Here is a 6,340-nt window from a genome sequence, read left to right as displayed (position 1 = left end):
GAGTAGTAGACCCATCAGCTATCGCCAGTGACCGGAGTTAAACTTTTTACCTCCGATCTCAGCTGCGGGCTCATTCTGTCATATGACCGCGTGGGATCCGCGGCTCTCTGTCTGGAGGTCACAGTTGTGGGGTCACTCTGATATCTGACAGTGTGTCCCAGCAGCACTCTGACCAACGGTAATGATCTTGGCACAATCGGAACTGCTGGTAAGATGACAACCATAGTGGAAACTTGATCATTTACTGAATTTTGTGGAAAATACTCAGGAATCCGAACACGAATCCGAAAGTGCTACGTTCGTGCCCACGTTGAGATTGGCAAACGTTTTAACCCCTTCCCGACATGCACTGAATATGTACTGCACTGTCTGAGCTGCTTTCCTTCCAAGCGAACTACATGTATATGGTGCCGCTGTATTCTGACAACAGGCCATCCCTGCACGTCGCCCCGAGGGGCTGAACCGCCCCCCCACTTGCATCGGCAATCTTTGTGATTGGCTGGTCAATTCTGACCAGCCAATCACAGTGATGTCTCAAAATTTGAAAAAAACAAAACAATGTGCCATGCTGTGCTGTCTGAGACAGCACCAATCAACAGTCACAATGGATGGGGTGATCGTGACATCACTTTGGCTGGTTAACCCCTTTGGTGCTGATTGGTCAGTAACTATTGTTCAGCCAATCAGCACCAAAGGGGTTAATCTACTATGCACACCAACTTTCCCTCAGAGTTGGCATGCAGAGCTGTTGTATACCCCCTGTGTTACCTGAAAGAGAGAATATCATTGGTGGCCAGTGCGATCTCCTATCTCCTGCAATCTGTCTCCTGTGCTGCGTGCTGGCTCCTGTGTGACCAACCTGGGATCACAGGAGCAGCAGTTCCCCAATCTCTGTTCCAGTTCCCCATCCCCAAACCTCCAATACTGCCAGGTCCCTATTGTATAATTGTATTTTGCACTTTTTTGCCCTTTTTTTTTCCCCCGCAGCATCCTGCGTCGAGTATTCGTGCTTTTTCCATGGCTGCAGTGCTCCAATCAGTATCGCTTCTGATAAGAGTCTGCACCAGGGGACTTTCTATTTTTTAGATATAGAGTAGTGGACGTCGCAGTGTGAGTGACGTCCAATTTATTTTACTTTTTTTAGAAAAAAAAAAGCACAGTGTACATTTTATAGGCAGGGAGGTAGTGCATTAGAGTAGAGTAGCGAACGTTACAGGGTCAGTGACGTCCGATTTTCTTTTAGAGAAAAAAAAAAGTAGTTGGTACAGAGTAGCTTTATAGGTAGGGAGGTAGTGTTTTTTTCTTTTGCAAAAAAAAATAAATTGTTATCGCCGGGTAACTTGTTAGCTAATTTATTAGGGGAGCGTACATCTTAGTGATGTCCATTTTTCTTTTTGCAAAAGTGTCTAGTAACGTTGTAGGTAGGGCACTAATGTAGTGAAACTCACTGTAATTTTTTTTTATACAAGTCTTTTTTTTTTTCTTTTTACATCTACTGATTTTTTGCATTTTTTTTTTCTTCTACATAAGAAGCTTCCCGCTCTCAGTCAGTGCGGGAAGCTGACGGCGAGGGACCTGACGGACACCGGAATGTGAGTATGTACTGTTTGTTTTTTTTTTACATTTCCGATGGTAACCAGGGTAAACATCTGGTTACTAAGCGCGGCCCTGCGCTTAGTAACCCGATGTTTACCCTGGTTACAAGCGAACGCATCGCTGGATCGGTGTCACACACACCGATCCAGCGATGACAGCGGGAGATCCAGCGACAAAATAAAGTTCCAAACGATCTGCTACGATGTACGATTCTCAGCGGGGTCCCTGATCGCTGCTGCGTGTCAGACACAGCGATATCGTATGGATATCGCTGGAACGTCACGGATCGTGCCGTCGTAGCGACAAAAGTGCCACTGTGAGACGGTACCCTAAGGGTTATCCAATCTACATAGATAACTTTTACACCAGCATCCCACTCTTCAAGACCCTCTCTCTCAGGCCGGGGTCACACTTTCGAATGTGATGCGAGAAACTCGCATCAATACCCGATACTCAGACCGGAGCATGCGGCTGCATGTATTTCTATGCAGCTGAACGCTCCAGTCTGAGTGCTGGCGGCAGTGTCAGGTATTTATGCTCAAGTTTCTCGCATCACACTCGCAAGTGTGACCCCGGCCTCAGAGGGACAGTTGCATACGGCACCGTGCTAAAAAAACAAACAGATGCTTCCCTAATATGCTAATTGGGCAACTGCTGAGAAAGGGCAACATGCTGGTGGTCATATATAAGGACAAGATGGATTTCCTGATAATGACAACCATTCATTGTAACAGCTCCCTTGTTACTGTCTGAGGTAACAAATCACAAGTCCCAAAGCCAGATTGTATACTGGATTATAATAAGTACATGAGGGGTGTTGATCTCTCAGATCAGTTCCTCAAACCTCACAGTGCTATGCGAAAAGCTAAAGTATGGTACAGAAAATTGCCTGTGCACATTGTACAGATGGCACTGTACAAAGCTTTTGTGCTGTTCCTATCTGTAGGCAATATGGGGACCTTCAGTTTCAGGAGGTAGTCATCAAGCCCCTAAAGTTTGGCACTCAGGAAGGTGATGGTCCCAGTACTTCTGAAACTGATGGTGCCCGTATCATACCAGAGAGGTTCCCCAAAAATCAAAGAAGGGAAGATCACAAAAAAGTGTGGATATTGCTTCAAAAGGGGAATACGAAAATACACAATTTACAATTGTGAAACCTGCTATGAGAAACCTGGCCTTTGCATTAAGGATTGCTTCAAAGCATACCACTCATCCACAAATTAATAAAATTTGTTTTATCCATAGCCCACTTATAATCTGATGTACGTCGCACAACTTACACATATCACTACACACTACATTATAAATTCAAACACCAGTAAAAACTAAAGCATCATTACTTTAAAACTATGCATATAAATAATTTCTGTGAGAGGTGTAGTTTCCAAAATGGGGTCATTTGTGGTGGATTTCCACTGTTTAAGCACATCAAGGCGCGTAGACCATTCCATCAAAGTCTGTGCTCCAAACAGTCACTCCTTCCCTTCATAACCGAGCGCTCAAACATGAGATCAAATAAAATGAAAAGCACACACAGAACTATATAAAAGTATATTTTTATTTGTACAGACCACAATAAAACCAATCAAAACTGGAGGGCAGGTAATATGTGGCGATAAGCCAAAAGGTGGCACCAAAGGTCAGCTAGGTCGAACGAAGATCTATGCAGCATATAAATTGTTAAATTAAAAGGTAAGGCATTGTGAATAAACAAATGACTACTGAATTGATGTGAGGAAACATCCATATGTATAACTATACAGAGTGATACAATGCAATGAGAGCTGATCACAATATTGTAGCAAGACAACCAGCATCAAGCTACAAAACCAGAAGGTTAATTAGGATATGCATGAATCATGTACAAAGTAAGAAAACGATGATTACATAACTAAAGCAAGGGTGCCACTACCTCTTCGCGCGATTTGACTGGGAGGTGTATTAGATTGTACACCCATTAGCCCTGACGGGAAGCAGAGGAGAAGGAAATGAAAATAGTAACGCAACATGGCATGCTACATCCCACAATTTTTTGGCATTTGTTGGCTTTGCCTTAGAAACAGCATTTTTAATGTCACCCCACAAGTGTTCTATCGGATTAAGGTCTGAGGATTATTCAGCTGGCCACTCCATAACCTCAATTTTGTTGGACTGGAACCAAGATTTTGCTCGTTTACTGGTGTGCTTAGGGTCGTTGTCTTGTTGAAACACCCATTTCAAGGGCATATCCTCTTCAGCGTAAGGATGTGACCTCTTCAAGTGTTTTATTTCAATAGATTTTAATTTTTTCAAAAAGAGAAAAAAAAAATATATTTTTAACAATTACTGTGCATGTGGCATATCACTTCTATCTTTTAAGTATATCTTCTCTTAATATTTTATTGTACTTAAGACATTTATTGTAATGGGAGATAGGCAGGGGAAGGGCAAGGAGGGGGGTTAGAAGGGTAAAGGGATGAGTATATCCAAATCTAGGATAAAAACAGGAGTAAATACTGTATAGTCCATTTTCTCAACAAAAAAAACACAAAACAAAATTATCTGTTTAAACAGTTATAAACATACTATTACCTATTAATTATACCAACTTTATATCCACCAATAATAAACAAGCCTACATTTCTTTTGCAATTGTTTGCAAAGGAGGGATCCTTGTCAGCCATCTGAGGACGTCTCATACTGATAATCTTTTTTTTTTTTTTTCCTTTTTCCCTTTTTCTTTCCTTCTCTCCTGTGATTAGAGGGGACTAGGTGAATCGTGTTGTGAATTCTTTATTCCAGGGGGCCCAATTTTTTGAGTATTTGGGAAATCTATTGTGTCTTATGGCAAGGTTAAATGCCTACATATGTGCTGCTATTCTTTCCATGATGTCCTCTATTTTTGGAGGATCTTTCCTTTTCCAATGGGATGCAATTAAATGATTTGTTACCATTATTATATGTGAGACTATATAGATATTTTCTTTTGGTATATAATTTATCCCTATTGCTAGAATTTTTTATTGTGGAGAGAGTCTTATATTATTGTGTGTAATCTGTTGTATCAGTTGTTCCACTTTTTTCCATGTATCGAGGTACATTCCCAAAATATATGCTTGATGTCTCCCCTTTTCCCACATTCCCTCCAGCAAAATGGTGACTGGGCTGAGAAGATTTTATTAAGGCTGGGTTCACACCGCGTTAGTGTGACCCGTTTAACGGACTACGTTACACCGCGGCATAACGTAGTCCGTTAACGCCACCGTTGAATGCAATGGAGGAAGCATCGCTAGCGCACGCCCACAATGGGCGTGTGATAGCGATGTGCCGTCATTGAGTGACGGACCCTGAGATGCGGGCTGCAGCGTTTCCGGGTCCGTCACTGCTAGCGCAGATAGAGCTAGCAGAGCTCTATCTGCGCTAGCGGGATGCAAACGCCGGCACTTGCACTAGCAGCAGCCCGTTAGCGTATGTGCTGAACGGGCTGCTGCTAACGCAGTGTGAACTTAGCCTAAGTCTAACTGGGGTAAAGTTCCATCTTGTGATTAGCTTATCGTAAGTTTCATGCAGCGTAGCGCATGTATTGGTTTTTGGATTTATAAACTGTTTTAATAGATTTTTCCCATTGTTCTGAATCCTGATTAAAGTTCAAATCTTTCTCCCAGTTTGTCAAGTTAGTTGTCTTTTTAAGATCAATGTCGCTATTAAAAAATGTATATATACTACATGTTTTCCATTTTATTTCATTCTTGGGTTCCTCGATCAAAGTGATTATTGGTTTAGGTATTTGTAGTCGTTGGTTCTGTTTTTTGACTGCTTGTTTAGGTTGGTATGTAGTAGTTCATGATATTTGGTACACTTGGGCCTCCATTTTTTAAAATTTAGCAGTGTGGCATTAGCAACCCTTGGTCTTTTAGGCTAGGTTCACATTTCGTTTTTGGGTGATCGCTAACGGACAGCGTTGCACGGCGAAAATGTCGCAATTAACGCCGTGCAACGGGTCCATTAGCGCACCCATTGACAGCAGTGTTCTTTTTGCCTGAAGCGCATCGCTAGCGCGTGCCTTTTTCGGCTCGCGCTAGCGATGTGCCGTTCTTTTGTAGCGCGCCTCGGATGCTGCTTGCAGCGTCCGCGGCGCGCCCGAGGTCCGTTCCCCGCTCTCGCAGATCGGGGATCTGCGAGAGCGGGGACGTTAACGCGAACCCCAAACGCGACCCCTAAAAATACATTGCGTTAGCGCAATCCGCTAGCGCTAGCGCTAAACGGATTGCCCTAACGCAATGTGAACCTAGCCTTACCTCTCCAAATAAATCCAGAAACTTGGGTTTGTAATTTCTGTAGCCAGTTTTGAGAAACCTCAAGGGGGATTGCTCTAAATACATAAAGTATTTTATGAAAACAAAACATCTTATATGTCAATATTTTTCCCAACCAAGATATGTCTTGTTTGGCAAACCTTGTGATCTCAATCTTTATGTTGTTCTGAATTAAGGCTAGATTTGTATCTATCAAGTCTTTTATTTTCCTAGTTATTTGAATTCCCAAATATGGTATAGCGTCTATTTTCTCTTCGCCACGACAGCACCCACTGGGAGAGGGGATCCGCCCCTAGGAACAGGAAACCCTACGGAGAGATAAAAGGGGCGGCCCCCCCTCGCTCCCACAATTTGGTTTCCTGTTCCTATGGGAATCCACGGAGAAGAGGATGCCTAGCCTGGATGCCGCTTGCGCAGTTTACCTGTGAGGACGGCAAGGGCTCCAGAGC

The sequence above is a fragment of the Ranitomeya variabilis genome, chromosome 1 (genome assembly GCF_051348905.1).
Source record: "Ranitomeya variabilis isolate aRanVar5 chromosome 1, aRanVar5.hap1, whole genome shotgun sequence".
NCBI lineage: Eukaryota > Metazoa > Chordata > Amphibia > Anura > Dendrobatidae > Ranitomeya > Ranitomeya variabilis.
Note: the sequence above shows the minus strand (reverse complement) of the source record.